An 18,852-nucleotide genomic window follows, 5' to 3' on the forward strand; every position below is an offset into this window, starting at 1 on the left:
ATCTGCAAGACTCACTCAGAGTTGCAGTGTCAAGTTACACACCAGAGTACAACACACTAGTTAACAGCATGCAATGCCAGGCTTCCCACTAACTGACAAAGAAACAGATAACAGATTTGGTGTCCAGTTCAAAATGTGACATGATTTAAAAATTTGAGAGTTTACTTTTGTATTTTACATGAGTTATTATTTGTACAAACATGGTGCAAAGTAATTCATGATTTGTTAAAAAAATGTTAGTGGCTAGCTAGTTAAAATGGGATATTGTGATTTCACAAGACTGTCTTAGAAGTGATCATTTGAAAATGTTCAATTTGAAAAATGTGCACTTAGAGAAAATATAAAAATAAAGTGTTGCATATTGATATTTATCTGTTTCTATATATATTTATTGTGAGAAATCATTAAGATGATCAGTGTTTCCACAAAGATAAATATCATTAATTATTAATAATAACAGAGTTAAAGGTAAATTGAGCAAATTGGCTACTTCTGGCAATTTATTTAAGTGTGTATCTAACTGGTAGCCCTTCGCATTAATCAGTACCCAAGAAGTAGCCCTTGGTTTCAAAAAGGTTGGTGACCCCTGGTCTACACTGTATCTAATCGTTCACATTAATCGGGTTACTTTTAATGGACGTTTAGTTATAAACCTTTGTGAAGATGGGACTGTGCAACTTCTGAACGAGTCGCGGCAGAGGACGTTTTTATTTGCAACATTATTCGGCCGTTCGGGACGCGAGTTTAGAAACCCGAGCGCAGAGCTTGGATGACCGCTCCCCGGAGCTCATTTGATTGGTCGCTGCAAAGTCCCTTCTTCTTCTTCTGGCTCAGTGGTTCTTAACCTTGTTGGAGGTACCGAACCCCACCAGTTTTATATGCACATTCACCGAACCATTCTTTAGTGAAACATTTTTTTTTATTTGTAATTTTTTAAAATTCAAGACAAAGTTATGTTTTTTTTACTTGTGCCCAAAATAAACCGTGCATGAACATCACCTTGTTCAAGGTTCTTAACCTTGTTGGAGGTACCGAACCCCACCAGTTTTATATGCACATTCACCGAACCATTCTTTAGTGAAAAACATTTTTTTATTTGTAATTTTTTAAAATTCAAGACAAAGTTATGTTTTTTTTTTTTACTAGTGCCCAAAATAAACCGTGCATGAACATCACCTTGTTCAAAGAACAAAACCAACACAGTGCATGAACTCACAACAAATTACACACTTGCAAATCAGATGGAAAATTAGAGGGAACATTGTTTGGGGTATCCATAATACTTAGATTTAGACTTATTTTTTTATTGTCATTCACATTTTAACTTTACAGTACAGATACACCGATAGGGAGAAGTTTTTATTTACACGATTGATTGTTTTAAACGTTTATTTGTAGATTGCACAGTACAGTACATATTCCGTATAATTGACCACTAAATGGTAACACCAGACTAAGTTTTTCAACTTGTTTAATTAAGTCGGGTCCACATTAATCAATTCATGAGTCTGGTGTGTCTTGACCGCTGCGGCAGAGGGTCTGCCGAACCCCCGAGGCTGACTCACCGAACCCCTAGGGTTCGATCGAACCCAGGTTAAGAACCACTGTTCTGGCTGCTCTCGCTGATTTCTCATGCAGTGCGCCACTTTTGCCCCCATCGGTCGCTGAGGGAAAATGAGTCGCTGTCTTGTTCATTATGACACCTGCTGAATTAAGGAAGCATACTTAAGGGAAAGATGTGATGAAAAGTTGACAACATTGCACTCGCTAGTCGTCCAGGTTCGATCCCCACTTCCGCCATCCTAATCACTTCCGTTGTGTCCGTGGGCAAGACACTTTACCCACCTGCTCCCAGTGCCACCCACACTGGTTTAAATGTAACTTAGATATTGGGTTTCACAATGTAAAAGCGCTGAGTCACTAGAGAAAAACGCTATATAAATATAATTCACTTCACTTCACTTTGTTGTGAAAACGCAGGTTCTTCTTCAGAAGCTGTAATGCTGTTTTCCTTCAGAAACTATGAGGAACCCTGAGGATTTCAGTTTGTTCGACAGGCAGTTGATATGTGTTGCTAGATGGTGATTAAACCATTTAGGTCATCTAACGTTAGACACTCACTAAGATTTCTTTCTTTCAGAAACTGCTACCTGAGGGCTACGACCACTTGGTATGTACCTATGAGGAGAGTGGAGAGGGTAAATTTAGGGTTTAAATTAAATTAAGAATTACCTCCGAAGATGAGGTACAAAATCAATCAATCAATCAATGTTTATTTATATAGCCCTAAATCACAAGTGTCTCAAAGGGCTGTACAAGCCACAACGACATCCTCGGTACAGAGCCCACATACGGGCAAGGAAAACTCACCCCAGTGGGACGTCAATGTGAATGACTATGAGAAACCTTGGAGAGGACCGCATATGTGGGTAACCCCCCCCCCCCCCCCCCCCTATAGGGGAGACCGAAAGCAAAGGATGTCGAGTGGGTCTGACATAATATTGTGAAAGTCCAACACATCAGCGAAAGTCCAGTCCATAGTGGGGCCAGCAGGAACCATCCCGAGCGGAGACGGGTCGGCAGCGTAGAGATGTCCCCATCCGATGGACAGGCTAGCGGTCCACCCCGGGTTGGAAAGAGTAACCTGACTCTCGCCAGACCCTTGTGGTTCACTGAGCTCCACACAAGGATCTGGGACTTCTCAATAGGAGATGTATTTCAGAAGGCGGGGCCTTGTAAAAAAAATCCTTGTATGTGATTGGATAAACCACTTGTCCGTTATCTTGAATGACGTGCTACTTCAACCACTCACATCGAAATCAACCCGTGACGCAGATGAGAGCGACGCTGCGAAATCCAAAACAGAACAGCCGACATATTGGATAACGACAGAGCGAGAAGTTCTCTGTTCATCTTTGAAAGAATCAATATTCGATAGATTCGACAAAACAGTTGCAATAGCAGCGTGGGCTGCGTGCCGCCATTGTTGTTTGAATCAAACAGTCGCTACGGTGCTACGTCACATCTATGAAATCCCGCCCAGCGATCCTGATTGGTTCATTACCAGAAGGCTTAAAGGCCTACTGAAACCCACTACTACCGACCATGCAGTCTGATAGTTTATATATCAATGATGAAATCTTAACATTGCAACACATGCCAATACGGCCGGGTTAACTTATAAAGTGCAATTTTAAATTTCCCGGGAAACTTCCGGCTGAAAACGTCTATGTATGATGACGTATGCACGTGACGTCAAGGGTTGAAGGAGACATTTTGGAATAACACGGTCGCCAGTGTTACACGGCTCGAAAGATGGGCCAACTCTTTCATTGTGCGACACATTTATTTTTCAGGATCAAGCTGCACAACAATTAACACAGCGTTACAACTGGAGCTTGATGCATATGCTTCTTTTCATATCACGTACTGACAGACTTCTTCTACAAAATACAATGTCTGGAGTTGAACAATTTTACAAATATTCCAAAAATATATTTATGTATACACATACACATACATGTATATACACAAAAACCCTTTTTACTATTTCTATCTACCTTTGAATCATGCTCTTAATCACTGTTTAATAATGTATGGATTGTATTTATTATATGTATTTATTTATGTCATCTTATCATTACTTGTACTCAATCTACTGTCCTATGTGCGACTGTAAATCTACTGCCTTAGCACACACTAACAATAGTTCAGCTTTGACACACGTGTCTGTGTGCTTATGATCAATACAACACTCAAAAGTTCGTTTAGCATGTCCTTGTAACATAAATGGCATTTAACATTTTATTTTCAAGTATCTCTGAGGAGTTATGTCGTGAACTTACTCTTAAACTAAAGCTAACTGTATTTTGCTTCGTCACCGTGGTTACCCTCGGACCAACGTCCGCCATCTTAGAAAATACCCTGAATGTGACTCGTTTTTAACTCATAACCTTCACAAAACAGACATTAGCTTAACATTGCTTACTCTAAAAGGTACAGAATAAATTATACTACTGCTTGTATGTGTTATATGCAAACAAGCTTACCTGCAAAACAATTAACACAGCGTTACAACTGGAGCTTGATGCATACCGTATTTCCTTGAATTGGCGCCGGGAATATAGTATTCGCCTGCCTAGAATTACAGCCGGGTCAAACTCGTTTCGCAAAATAATTAGCGCATGCTTGGCACTTCCGCCGGGTCAAATATGAGTCATTAAATGACTCCCGCCTCCAGGTGGTAGAGGGCGCTAGTGATCCTTCTTGCGACTACCAGTACTGCAGGAGACAGGTACTGCAGAAGAAGACAACAAGCAGCAAGCATGCAGCAATTGTTTGCTTGCACTTTTAACATGGAGGATTACATATCTAAAATAAAACCGTTTTCTAAACTGGACTTTCAATCGAAGCAGGAGGTAATAATTAAAGGAATATCTCCAGAGACTTTTAAAATTGAAGAAAGATGAGAAAGACTGCCTTTGATCAGAAGCAGCTGCACATGGACCCATCTACAAGTAAAGGTAAGATCATAATAACGTTTTTTTTATTAAATGTGTTTTTAATGATAAGGTATGCGCCGGAGTGAGAAGAGGTTTTAAAATAATTAGAGCATGCTTGCTCATTCCGCATGGTTTTGGTAACCGCAGGAGTGAGAAGAGGTTTTAAATTAATTAGCGCCCCTGCGGCTATTCAAGGAAATACGGTATGCTTCTTTTCATATCACGTACTGGCAGACTTCTTCTACGGCGCCAGCTACTGATACCAACGGCACCAAGCGCCCTCTGCTGGTGTAACTAAATATCGCATGCTGCATAGAAATACATAGGAAACCTTGACATCACAAAACATTAGTCTATAAACAGTATTTAAATCGAGTTTTCTGACCTTAAAGAGTTTTTAATGGGGGGCAACTATTTTAGTCAAATTAAATCACTTAGTGCCACACCAGCTTAAATCGTCTGTTTTCATCGCTAAATTCCACAGTATTCTGGACATCTGTGTTGGTGAATCTTTTGCAATTTGTTCAATTAACAATGGAGACTGCAAAGAAGAAAGCTGTAGGTGGGATCGGTGTATTAGCGGCTGGCTACAGCAACACAACCAAGAGGACTTTGAGTTGGATAGCAGACGCGCTACCATGAGTACAGCTTTGGCTTCCAAACATTTGATCGCTTGCCCATATGTGCGTGGCGCTATGTGCATGTCACGTACGTAACTTTGGGGAAATATATGTTTCTTGCCGACTCTGATGGCAGCCGGGGTGTTGTCGAAACCCGTCTCCGGGCCGCCGACCGCATCGATGATCGGGTGAAGTCCTTCGTCGCGCCGTCGATCGCTGGAACGCAGGTGAGCACGGGTGGTGATGAGCAGATGAGAGCTGGCGTAGGTGGAGAGCTAATGTTTTTAGCATAGCTCTGTCGAGTTCCCGTAGCTAAGTTAGCTTCAATGGCGTCGTTAGCAACAGCATTGCTAGGCTTCGCCAGGCGGTACAGGTCCAGGGTTTAATAGTAATAGTAGTATTGTTGATCTTCTGTCTATCCTTCCAGTCATGAGGAGCCCTTCAACCTGCGACGTCACGCTACTTCCGGTACAGGCAAGGCTTTTTTATCAGCGACCAAAACTTTATCGTCGGTGTTCTCTACTAAATCCTTTTCGCAAAAATATGGCAATATCGCGAAATGATCAAGTATGACACATAGAATGGATCTGCTATCCCCGTTTAAATAAGAACATTTCATTTCAGTAGGCCTTTAAATCTAATTATATTATATTCTTCTAAATCTTGTGCTAACTGGTTCAATTCCGACACATATTCTTTCTCATGCATACACGTCTTTTTTGCGCCCACATGTCTCATTCTGCATCAATAATCTTTCTTTATATTTACAAACATTTGTGACCACAGAGATAAACACCAACATGTTAACTTAAATAGTTATTCAACAGTTTTGTTTACCGTGATCACAATTAAGTTAAAGGCCTACTGAAATGAATTTTTTTTATTTAAACGGGGATAGCAGATCTATTCTATGTGTCATACTTGATCATTTCGCGATATTGCCATATTTTTGCTGAAAGGATTTAGTATAGAACAACGACGATAAAGATCGCAACTTTTGGTATCTGATAAAAAAAGGCTTGCCCCTACCGGAAGTAGCATGACGTAGTCAATTGAACATATACGCAAAGTTCCCTATTGTTTACAATGATGGCCGCATGAAGTGAGAGAGATTCGGACCAAAAAAGCGACAATTTCCCCATTAATTTGAGCGAGGATGAAAGATTTGTGGATGAGTAAAGTGCAAGTGAAGGACTAGTGGGGAGTTGAAGCTATTCAGATAGGGAAGATGCTGTGAGAGCCGGGGGTGACCTGATATTCAGCTGGGAATGACTACAACAGTAAATAAACACAAGACATATATATACTCTATTAGCCACAACACAACCAGGCTTATATTTAATATGCCACAAATTAATCCTGCATAAAAACACCTACGTGTTTGTTATGCTAGCTCCTAGCTCCTCTGCTAGCTCCTAGCTCCATAGAACGCGCCAATACAATTCAAACACCTGATCAACACACACAATCACTCAGCCCAAAAGACCGTTCACCTAACCCAAGGTTCATAAAGCTTATATATTTTTTTAAAGTTACGTACGTGACGCACACATACGGTCAAGCTATCAAATGTTTAGCAGCCAAGGCTGCATACTCACGGTACCTGATATTCAGCTGGGAATGACTACAACAGTAAATAAACACAAGACATATATATACTCTATTAGCCACAACACAACCAGGCTTATATTTAATATGCCACAAATTAATCCTGCATAAAAACACCTATGTGTTTGTTATGCTAGCTCCTAGCTCCTCTGCTAGCTCCTAGCTCCATAGAACGCGCCAATACAATTCAAACACCTGATCAACACACACAATCACTCAGCCCAAAAGACCGTTCACCTAACCCAAGGTTCATAAAGCTTATATATTTTTAAAAAGTTACGTACGTGACGCGCACATACGGTCAAGCTATCAAATGTTTAGCAGCCAAGGCTGCATACTCACAGTACCTGATATTCAGCTGGGAATGACTACAACAGTATATAAACACAAGACATATATATACTCTATTAGCCACAACACAACCAGGCTTATATTTAATATGCCACAAATTAATCCTGCATAAAAACACCTACGTGTTTGTTGTGCTAGCTCCTAGCTCCTCTGCTAGCTCCTAGCTCCATAGAACACGCCAATACAATTCAAACACCTGATCAACACACACAATCACTCAGCCCAAAAGACAGTTCACCTAACCCAATGTTCATAAAGCTTATATATTTTTTAAAAGTTACGTACGTGACGCGCACATACGGTCAAGCTATCAAATGTTTAGCAGCCAAGGCTGCATACTCACGGTACCTGGTATTCAACTGGGAATGACTAAAACAGTAAATAAACACAGGACATATATTTACTCTATTAGCCACAACACAACCAGGCTTATATTTAATATGACACAAATTAATCCTGCATAAAAACACCTACGTCTTTGTTATGCTAACTCCTAGCTCCTATGCTAGCTCCTAGCTCCATAGAACACGCCAATACAATTCAAACACTTGATCAACACACACAATCACTCAGCCCAAAAGACCGTTCACCTAACCTAAGGTTCATAAAGCTTATATATTTTAAAAAAGTTACGTACGTACGCAAAAAAAAAGTTGCGCACATATGGTCAAGCGATCAAATGTTTAGAAGCCAAAGCTGCATACTCACGGTAGCACGTCTGCGTCTTTGTCATCCAAATCAAAGTAATCCTGGTAAGAGTCTGTGTTGTCCCAGTTCTCTACAGGCGTCTGTGTATCGAAGTCAAAAGTCCTCCTGGTTAGAGTCTCTGTTATCCGAGTTCTTCCATCTTGACTGCATCTTTCGGGAATGTAAACAAAGACGCGCCGGCTGTGTACTGTTGTTGCTGACTTCGTTCGAAAAATACGTCCGTTTCGCACCGACAACTTTCTTCTTTGCTTGCTCAGCTTCTTTCTCCATAATGCAATGAACATAATTGCAACAGATTCACGAACACAGATGTCCAGAATACTGTGGAATTATGAAATGAAAACAGAGCTTTTTCGTATTGGCTTCAATGTGGAAGGCATACCCGTGTTCGCCGGTCTACGTCACGCGCATACGTCATCCTCAGAGGCGTTTCGAACCGGAAGTTTAGCGGCAAATTTAAAATGTCACTTTATAAGTTAACCCGGCCGTATTGGCATGTGTTATAATGTTAAGATTTCATCATTGATATATAAACTATCAGACTGCGTGGTCGGTAGTAGTGGCTTTCAGTAGGCCTTTAAGTTAAAGTACCAATGATTGTCACACACACACTAGGTGTGGTGAAATTTGTCCTCTGCATTTGACCCATCCCCTTGATCACCCCCTGGGAGGTGAGGGGAACAGTGGGCAGCAGCGGTGCCGCGCCCGGGAATCATTTTGGTGATTTAACCCCCAATTCTAACCCTTGATGCTGAGTGTAATGGGTCCCATTTTTATAGTCTTTGGTATGACTCGGCCAGGGTTTGAACTCACAACCTACCGATCTCAGGGCGGACACTCTAACCACTAGGCCACTGAGTACGTGTAATCCAATTACATGTTGGATCTCTAGTCCCATGTCCCTAACGCGTTAGTCCCAACACTGATCAGGACACCCCTACATTAAACGTCCCTATCAAAGAAACCAAACAGTCTACCTCAGCCGGTTGACAGTGTTTCCTTTGTCCCGACTGTGTCTAATCATTTTGTAGCGTCCCACCTCCATGGACGGACGTCTGATGCGCATTACCGCCAAACAAGAGTCAGACAAGAGTCAGAAGTGTCAAGGCAAAAATGGAAGTGTGGTTTGGCACTAGGAGGACCGTCCCATCTGTCAGAGTCTTAAGTTGTCGTTGTCAAACGTCTCACCTGAGCCCGATGTCATTGTCCTCACAACCCCAGCCCCAATAGTTGTTGGGAAAACCGTTCATTTTGCGGTATTTTAGAGGCGTGAAAGCAGTCACTCCTCCGAAGCATGCTTTGTACGGAATTCTAGAGGGGCAACACAGTTAAAAAGGTATTACCCAGTCAACAATGTACCTAGGTTACGTACAGAGACGAGACACAACTCACATGTAGTGAAACGTGGTGATGGCGCCGGAGGAGTGTTTGGGACTGGATCCGCACACGTAGTTGTTGCGGTCATCCTTGGGAATGAGGTCCACATCGTGGAAAAAGATACACTCCCATTCCTCTTCTTACATGACCTCCTGGAAGCCAGCGTTCATCAGCCTGGCCTTGTTAAATGTGTAGTTCCCAGCCTGCATTAGGAACAGTACGTTGGAGAAGACAATTATGATATTTTGCATTTAAAGGCCTACTGAAACCCACTACTGCCGACCACGCAGTCTGATAGTTTATATATCCATGATGAAATCTTAACATTGCAACACATGCCAATACGGCCGGGTTAACTTATAAAGTGCAATTTTAAATTTCCCGGGGAACTTCCGGTTGAAAACGTCTATGTATGATGACGTTTGCGCGTGACGTCAATGGTTGAAACGGAAGTATTGGGACACATTGTATCACAATACAAACAGCTCTGTTTTCATCGCAAAATTCCACAGTATTCTGGACATCTGTGTTGGTGAATCTTTTGCAATTTGTTTAATGAACAAAGGAGACTGCAAAGAAGAAAGCTGTAGGTGGGATGGGTGTATTAGCGGCTGGCTGCAGCAACACAACCAGGAGGACTTTGACTTGGATAGCAGACGCGCTATCCGACGCTAGCCGCCGACCGCATCGATGATCGGGTGAAGTCCTTCGTCGCGCCGTCGATCGCTGGAACGCAGGTGAGCACGGGTGTTGATGAGCAGATGAGAGCTGGCGTAGGTGGAGCGCTAATGTTTTTATCATAGCTATGACAAGGTCCCGTAGCTAAGTTAGCTTCAATGGCGTCGTTAGCAACAGCATTGCTAGGCTTCGCCAGGCGGCACAGCATTAACCGTGTAGTTACAGGTCCAGTGTTTGGTTTGGTGTCTCCTGATAGTAGTATTGTTGATCTGCTGTCTATATCCTTCCAGTCAGGGGCTTATTTATTTTGTTTCTATCTGCATTTAAGCACGATGCTATCACGTTAGCTCCGTAGCTAAAGTGCTTCACCGATGTATTGTCGTGGAGATAAAAGTCACTGTGAATGTCCATTTCGCGTTCTCGACTCTCATTTTCAAGAGGCTATAGTATCCGAGGTGGTTTAAAATACAAATCCGTGATCCACAATAGAAAAAGGAGAAAGTGTGGAATCCAATGAGCCCTTTTACTAGGGATGTCCGATAATGGCTTTTTGCCGATATCCGATATTGTCCAACTCTTTCATTACCGATATCAACCGATACCGATATCAACCGATATATACAGTCGTGGAATTAACACATTATTATGTCTAATTAGGACAACCAGGTATGGTGAAGATAAGGTACTTAAAAAAAATAAAAAATAAAATAAAATAAGATAAATAAATTAAAAACATTTTCTTGAATAAAAAATAAAGTAAAACAATATAAAAACAGTTACATAGAAACTAGTAATTAATGAAAATGAGTAACATTAACTGTTAAAGGTTAGTACTATTAGTGGACCAGCAGCACGCACAATCATGTGTGCTTACGGACTGTATCCCTGCAGACTGTATTGATATATATCGATATATAATGTAGGAACCAGAATATTAATAACAGAAAGAAACAACCCTTTTGTGTGAATGAGGAGGGAGGTTTTTTGGGTTGGTGCATTCATTGTAAGTGTATCTTGTGTTTTTTATGTTGATTTAATAAATACATTTAAAAAAAACCAAACAAAAAAAAAACGATACCGATAATAAAAAAAACGATTTCCGATATTACATTTTCACGCATTTATCGGCCGATAATATCGGCAGGCCGATATTATCGGACATCCCTACCTTTTACCTAAGTTACGGTCAGAGCGAAAAAAGATACGTCCTGCATTGCACTCTAGTCCTTCACTCTCACGTTCCTCATCCACAAATCTTTCATCCTCGCTCAAATTAATGGGGTAATTATCGCTTTCTCGGTCCGAATCGCTCTCGCTGCTGGGGTAAACAATGGGGAAATGTGAGGAGCCCTTCAACCTGCGACGTCACGCTACTCCCGGTACAGGCAAGGCTTTTTTTATCAGCGACCAAAAGTTGCCAACTTTATCGTCGATGTTCTCTTCTAAATCCTTTCAGCAAAAATATGGCAATATCGCGAAATGATCAAGTATGACACATAGAAAGGATCTGCTATCCCCGTTTAAATTAAAAAAAAATCATTTCAGTAGGCCTTTAATACTACAGTGGTATATCACTGAAAACTACAACCATTATAATACACAGGCCTGATCTACTAAGATCCCAAATAACAAGTGCAGAGATGTGAGCACCCTTTGAGAAAAAGACAGGAACCTTTCCATCAGTACAAAGTGCTGCCAAGCAAACCCCCGAAAGATCATTTTGAAAATCAAGACTACATTTCCTGCATTTATACACTATATTTTACCTTTAGATTTATTCTTAACTACCAACCTATGTTTGCTGTCTTTTTGTCTTCCCATGTAATGTACCACATCATTTTTTGTTTTTTTAGTAGAACATTTATTGTCGTCAAAATTGTCGTTGAAAATGTAATGTAAAATTCTATATCATGCATGCAAAAAAGTCAGAAAAGGTTTGGCAACTCTATCCTCTTTGCTTTGCTGGGATCGGCGAACCAGGCGGCCGCCAAGTGCCATCCGCTACTAATAACATTATTCTGCAAGAGAATATAATGGATATTAATCATGGATATTAGCTTGCACGCTCATAAACTAGCTTTTAGTGCTGCTATGTAGACTTTTTAAGGGTTAGGGTATAATAAGTATAGTTAGTATAACTATTACTGGAATTGGAAGTAAGATGTTATACTATACACATATGGGTTGCACACTATTTTTACATTATACTCATATATGTTATACATACTTTGATAGATAATTACAGGCTATCATTATATATACTCATTATATTGACAGGGCATAGGGAGCACATTTAAAACGGAGTCAAAATTGCAAATGTTGGTCTTGTAATTGAACTGACTTCATCATTATTATTATAATTATATATTTCAAAATTGTTCTGTGTGTGTGTTTAATTTTCTTACAGGATAATGAAGCTGTCGCAGCAGACTTAATGAGTATGTGTCCATGCACTTAATTAGTCTGATTTCTCAAATAGTTCGACTCTAAATAAGTCTCCTAAAACCCATTGAAACACCTTAATCCGATCGTGTTAGGCTTTTGAAAAGTTGGACAAACACACCTGGATAATGCGATCGGAAACCAGCTCTCTCGAAGATGTGTGTGCACCGGAGAAGACCCTTCCTATCACGCATGCGCCCGTCTCAAGGCGAGTAATACAACCCGAAAGGCGGTGCAAACAACCGAGCCACGCCCAAGTTTCCCCCGAGGCAGATCCAAAATCAACAAAAGAGCACCAAAAAAGCAGCGCAGAAGTCACGAAAGTGCCACCCCGGAAGTGTGGTCAAAAGTTTACATACACTTGTGAAGGACATAATATCATGGCTGTCTTGAGTATCCAATAATTTCTACAACTCTTATTTTTTTTGTGATAGAGTGATTGGAGCACATACTTGTTTGTCACAAAAAACATTCATGAAGTTTGGTTCTTTTATGAATTTATTATGTGTCTACTGAAACTGTGACCAAATCTTCTGGGTCAAAAGTATACATACAGCCAGGGGCGCCGAAAAAGGGGGGGTAAAGGAGACTGATTCTAGGGGCCCATGATGGAGGGGGGCCCAGAGAGGCCCCTAATGATGATGAAATTATAATATAGGGGGCCCTGTAAAGATTCTTTTCATGGGGCCCAAAATCCCTAGCGGCGCCCCTGCATACAGCAACATACATTATCAATTTTAGTGATGTAGAAAAGTTACAATAAAATCAAATTAGCTTCATAGCATGGCCTCTTAACTTCATGTGTGATTATGATTGACGACACCTGTTGACTTCTCTGAACCCATTTAAATAGGGCTCATGTGATGCAGTCATTAGACTCGGTTACAAATGCGAAAATGGGAAAGTCAAAGGAACTCCGCACTGATCTGAAAAAAATAATCATTGACTTGAACAAGTCAGGAAAGTCAGTTGAAGCCATTTCAAAGCAGCTTAAAGGCCTACTGAAATGAGATTTTCTTATTTAAACGGGGATAGCAGATCCATTCTATGTGTCATACTTGATCATTTCGGGGTATTGCCATATTTTTGCTGAAAGGATTAAGTAGAGAACATCGACGATAAAGTTCACAACTTTTGGTCGCTGATAAAAAAGCCTTGCCTGTACTGGAAGTAGCGTGACGTCACAGGTTGAAGAGCTTCTCGCATCTGCACATTGTTTACACCAGCAACGAGAGCAATTCGGACCGAGAAAGCGACGATTACCCCATTAATTTGAGCGAGGATGAAAGATTCGTGGATGAGGAAAGTGACAGTGAAGGATTAGAGTGCAGTGCAGGACGCCAGGGTGTATCTTTTTTCGCTCTGACCGTAACTTAGTACAAGGGCTCATTGGATTCCACACTTTCTCCTTTTTCTATTGTGGATCACGGATTTGTATTTTAAACCACCTGGGATACTATATCCTCTTGAAAATGAGAGTCGAGAACACGAAATGGACATTCACAGTGACTTTTATCTCCACGACAATACATCGGCGAAACACTTTAGCTTCGGAGCTAATGTGATAGCATCGTGCTTAACTGCGGATAGAAACAGAAGAAACATGCCCCTGACTGGAAGGATAGACAGGAGATCAACAATACTATTATTACTTCAACTATCAGGAGACACCGAACCAAACCCTGGACCTGTAACCACACGGTTAATGCTGTCCAGCCTGGCGAAGCCTAGCAATGCTGTTGCTAACGACGCCATTGAAGCTAACTTAGCTACGGGACCTCGACAGAGCTATGCTAAAAACATTAGCTCTCAACCAATGCAAGCCCTCATCTGCTCATCACCACCCGTGCTCACCTGCGTTCCAGCGATCGACGGTGCGACGAAGGACTTCACCCGATCATCGGTGCGGTCGGCGGCTAGCTATCCAACTCAAAGTCCTCCTGGTTGTGTTGCTGTAGCCAGCCGCTAATACACCGATCCCACCTACAGCTTTCTTCTTTGCTGTCTTCATTGTCCATTAAACAAATTGCAAAAGATTCACTAACACAGATGTCCAGAATACTGTGGAATTACGTGGTGAAAACAGACGACTTAAGCTGGTCACCGTGCTATTCCAAAATGTCTGCTTCAACCCGTGACGTCACGCGCAACTGTCATCATACCGAGAAGTTTTCAGCCGGATATTTTGCGGGAAATTTAAAATTGCACTTCATAAGTTAACCCGGCCGTATTGGCATGTGTTGCAATGTTAAGATTTCATCATTGATATATAAACTATCAGACTGCGTGGTCGGTAGTAGTGGGTTTCAGTAGGCCTTTAAAGGCCTACTGAAATGAATTTTTATTTATTTAAACGGGGATAGCAGATCCATTCTATGTGTCATACTTGATAATTTCGCGATATTGCCATATTTTTGCTGAAAGGATTTAGTAGAGAACAACGACGATAAAGATCGCAACTTTTGGTATCTGATAAAAAAAAGCCTTGCCCCTACCGGAAGTAGCGTGACGTAGTCAATTGAAAGGCTCCTCACATTTTCCTATTGTTTTCAACGCAGCTAGAGCAATTCGGACCGAGAAAGCGACGATTACCCCATTAATTTGAGCGAGGATGAAAGATTCGTGGATGAGGAACGTTCGAATGAAGTACTAGAATGCAGTGCAAGACATGTCTTTTTCGCTCTGACCGTAACTTAGGTACAAGCTGGCTCATTGGATTCCACACTCTCTCCTTTTTCTATTGTGGATCACGGATTTGTATTTTAAACCACCTCGGATACTATATCCTCTTGAAAATGAGAGTCGAGAATGCGAAATGGACATTCACAGTGACTTTTATCTCCACGACAATACATTGACGAAACACTTTAGCTACTGAGCTAACGTGATAGCATCGTGCTTAACTGCATATAGAAACAAAATAAATAAATCCCTGACTGGAAGGATAGACAGAAGGTCAACAATACTATTAAACCAGGGACATGTAAATACACGGTTAATGCTTTCCAGCCTGGCGAAGGTTAACAATGCTGTTGCTAACGACGCCATTGAAGCTAACTTAGCAACCGGACATCACAGAGCTATGCTATAAACATTAGCTATCCACCTACGCCAGCCAGCCCTCATCTGCTCATCAACACCCGTGCTCACCTGCGTTCCAGCGATCGACGGTGCGACGAAGGACTTCCCCCGATCACAGATGCGGTCAGCGAGACGGAGGAAGTTAAGGTGAGTTCGCCGGCTAACGCGTCTGCTATCCATCTCTGTCTTCCTGGTTGTGTTGCTGTAGTCTGCCGCTAATACACCGATCCCACCTACAACTTTCTTCTTTGCTGTCTCCATTGTTCATTAAACAAATTGCAAAAGATTCACCAACACAGATGTCCAGAATACTGTGGAATTTTGAAATGAAAACAGAGCTTTTTTGTATTGTATTCAATGGGGTTCCAATACTTCCGCATCAACTGATTCCGTCACGCGCATACGTCATATCTAGACGTTTTCAACCGGAAGTGTGGCGGGATGTATAAATTGCAATTTATAAGTTAACCCGGCCGTATTGGCATGTGTTGCAATGTTAAGATTTCATCATTGATATATAAACTATCAGACTGCGTGGTCGGTAGTAGTGGGTTTCAGTAGGCAAAAGCAACTGTGCAGACAATTGTTCGTAAGTATAAAGTGCATAGCACAGTTTTGTCCCTGCCACAATCAGGAAGAAAACGCAAGCTATCACCTGCTGCATCGACGTCCCACTGGGTTGTGAGTTTTTCCTTGCCCTTATGTGGGCTCTGAACCGAGGATGTCGTTGTGGCTTGTGCAGCCCTTTGAGACACTTGTGATTTAGGGCTATATAAATAAACATTGGTTGATTGATTGATTGACTGAGAGAAAATTGGTCAGGATTATCAAGAGTCAATTGAGAACCACCAAAAAGCAGGTCTGAAATGAATTGGAAGCTGCTGGAACACAAGTGTCAGTGTCCGCAGTCAAGCGTGTTTTGCATCGCCATGGACTAAGAGGCTACCATGCAAGAAGGAAGCCCTTGCTCCAGAAGCGACACCTTAAGGCTCTTCTAAAGTTTGCTGCTGATCACATGGACAAAGATAAGACCTTCTGGAGGAAAGTTCTGTGGTCAGATGAAACACAAATTGAGCTGTTTGGCCACAATACCCAGCAATATGTTTGGAGGAGAAAAGGTGAGGCCTTTAATCCCAGGAACCCCATGCCTACCTTCAAGCATGGTGGTGGTGGTATTATGCTCTTGGCCGGTTTTGCTGCCAATGGAACTGGTGCTTTACAGAGAGTAAATGGGACAATGAAAAGGAGGATTACCTCCAAATTCTTCAGGACAATCTAAAATCATCAGCCCAGAGGTTAGGTCTTGGGCGCAGTTGGGTGTTCCAACAGGACAATGACCCCAAACACACGTCAAAAGTGGTAAAGGAATGGCTAAATCAGGCTAGAATTAAGGTTTTAGAATTGCCTTCCCAAAGTCCTGACTTTTAAACCCCATTGAGAACATGTAGACCAGACCTGGGCATTGTGCGGCCCGCGGGCCGCATCCGGCCCTTTGTACGTCCCTGTCCGGCCCGCGTGAGGCCAATTATAAATTACAAAATAAATTTTAAAAAGCATCTATTTCGAGTGTGCAATACAACAGTGCTGCTTTTGTTTTGAAAAGCGTTATTTGTATTACTTCCGTGTGGACGTATGCTCGTGCGCGCAGCGGCAATCTCAAATTACAAAATAAATTTAAAAAAACATCTTTGTCGTGCGTGCAATACAACTGTGCTGCTTTTATTTTGAAAAGTGTTATATGTGCGTATGTCCTGTGAGGGAAGGCGCACAGCGACATGCCCGGTTATCCCCGAGACGCTAAAAAGAGAAAAGTTGATGACAAATGGCGTGTTTTCAACAAGACAAGTAAAGGTAAAGCTGTGTGCTTATTTGTGGTACACATGTTGCTGTGTTTAAAGAATATAGTGTAACGACCTGCTGAAGTAGATGTTGTCTTCTTGAGTTGCGGAAATGAGGAGTGAGGAGACGTGCGTGTGGAAGGAACGAGATATGTTGAGCTGTGTTAGTATAGCTTGCTCAATAAAAGTTTAAAAAGAGCGTCAGACTTCGTGTGCACTTCTTCTGGACGCTACAATTGGTGGCAGAAGTAAAACTTTGCGCATACTGCACTGTTTGTGTGCTACGTCATCGGGAGGTACGTGCCACGTGAGGAGCTCGCCGCAAAGAGAGAGAGAGAGAGAGAGAGAGAGAGAGAGAGAGAGAGAGAGAGAGCGTTTACAGGTGCAGCCACGCTGCTTGCCACGGGGGGAATTCCGCCCTCAATGAAGACTCCCAGGTTTGATGGCAAGGCGAACTGGGAGGCATTTCATCCCACTTCTGACATCAATTGTAGCGTCCAGAAGAAGTGCACACCAAGTCTGATGCACTTTATAAACTTTTATTGAGCATGCTATACTAACACAGCTCAACTTATCTCGTTCTTTCCAAAAGGAAAACCAATCCTCACTCCTCATTTCCGCAACAGCAACGCTTCCTCCTTCTTCGCCAATCACCTTACAGGCGTACGTGCTACGTTCACAACGTTTTCTTATCTGGTTAAATAAAGGTTTTACAACAAAGAGGATGCAGGATAAAGTGACAGAAATTGAAATTTTTGTATTGTAATATACATCAGGAAGTGTTGTGTAAGAAAGTGTTAAAAATAAAACCATCAAAAGCCATCTGCTTTTGTATAAAGATAAGTTAGGTTAAATGAAAATATTATTATTATTATTATCTATCTTACGGTATATCAAAAATAATTTGAGCAAAATTTAGTTGAAATATTGTCAGTGTGGCCCTCCAGCAGTGCTCAGGTTGCTCATGCGGCCCCCGGTAAAAATTAATTGCCCACCCCTGATGTAGACAATGCTGAAGAAACAAGTCCATGTCAGAAAACCAACATGTTTAGCTGTACTGCACCAATTTTGTCAAGAGGAGTGGTCAAAAATTCAACCAGAAGCTTGCCAAAAGCTTTATTGTAAAAGCGCTTTATTGCAGTGAAACTTGCCAAGGGACATGTAACCAAATACTAACATTGCTGCATGTATACTTTTGACCGAGCATTTTTCGTCACATTTTCAGTAGACACATAATAAATTCATAAAAGAACCAAACTTCATGAATGTTTTTTTGTGACGAACAAGTATGGGCTCCAATCACTCTATCACAATAAAAAAGTTGTAGAAACTATTGGAAACTAAAGACAGTCATGACATTATGATCTTTATAAGTATATGTAAACTTTTGACCACGACTGTATATACATATATATATACATACATATATATACACATACATATATATATACATATATATATATATACATATATATATACATATATATATATATATACATATATATATATATATATATATACATATATATATACATATATATATATATATATATATATATATATATATATATATATATATATATATATATATATATATACACACACATATATATATATATATATATATATATATACACACACATATAT

The 18,852-nt window shown here is 41.1% G+C and overlaps 1 long non-coding RNA gene across 1 annotated transcript; it reads right to left on the reverse strand.

Moving 5' to 3' along the window:
- Positions 1–8,976: 8,976 nt before the first annotated feature.
- On the reverse strand, positions 8,977–12,466 carry LOC133651573 (uncharacterized). Its single transcript, XR_009826445.1, has 3 exons — positions 12,408–12,466; positions 9,182–9,369; positions 8,977–9,100 (listed from the first exon to the last, which is right to left on the reverse strand). It is a non-coding gene; the product is annotated as an uncharacterized LOC133651573 (long non-coding RNA).
- Between the last annotated feature and the right edge of the window lie 6,386 nt (positions 12,467–18,852).

Source organism: Entelurus aequoreus, linkage group LG06 (genome assembly GCF_033978785.1).
Source record: "Entelurus aequoreus isolate RoL-2023_Sb linkage group LG06, RoL_Eaeq_v1.1, whole genome shotgun sequence".
Lineage (NCBI taxonomy): Eukaryota > Metazoa > Chordata > Actinopteri > Syngnathiformes > Syngnathidae > Entelurus > Entelurus aequoreus.